The following is a 544-nucleotide window of genomic DNA, read 5'->3' as shown; positions in this document are numbered from 1 at the left end:
CAGCTAAAGGTGACATAGATACTTTATTATGGTATAGTATTTAAATGTACGCCTGAAAAACACATAATATTGCCCCTTTAATAAAAACTCAAGGAAACAAACAAAAAACAAGAGTAGCATAATTTATAGAAATGAAACAGTTACACCCTCTAAAAATCCATAGATTATATAAAACACTTGCATTTAAAGTTTACTTACTTTTTTTCTCATTTGTAGCCGCTCATCAAGCAGAGACAGGAAACGAGGTCGATGGGAGGAGGAGAAGGAGCGCAGGTCAGAGAGCTCCTCGGGGCCCAGCAGGGCACGCAGCTACTCCTCCATCAGGAGCCGGGACAGCGAGGAGACGTACGGCGACCGGGACAGGCAGCGGGACAGAGACAAGGCCGATGATGAAAGAGACGAGGACGAGCTGCTGAAACCCGCTTGGATCCGATGCACTCACGCTGAGAACTACTTCTCCAACGACCCCATGGACCAAGTGGTAATGTCTTTTTTCTTCTAGAGTTTATATGACGCCTACGGTAGAAGATTGCTCTCTGCCAGC

General features: G+C 45.6%; 1 pseudogene; it reads left to right on the top strand.

The window, feature by feature from the left end:
- The first annotated feature begins 216 nt into the window (after positions 1 to 216).
- Positions 217 to 481, top strand: LOC106512593 (ribonuclease 3 pseudogene; annotated as a pseudogene).
- The last annotated feature ends 63 nt before the right edge of the window (positions 482 to 544 follow it).

This window comes from Austrofundulus limnaeus, unplaced genomic scaffold, assembly GCF_001266775.1.
Source record: "Austrofundulus limnaeus strain Quisiro unplaced genomic scaffold, Austrofundulus_limnaeus-1.0 Scaffold8671, whole genome shotgun sequence".
NCBI classification, from domain to species: domain Eukaryota; kingdom Metazoa; phylum Chordata; class Actinopteri; order Cyprinodontiformes; family Rivulidae; genus Austrofundulus; species Austrofundulus limnaeus.
This window is presented reverse-complemented; position numbering and strand designations above follow the sequence as displayed.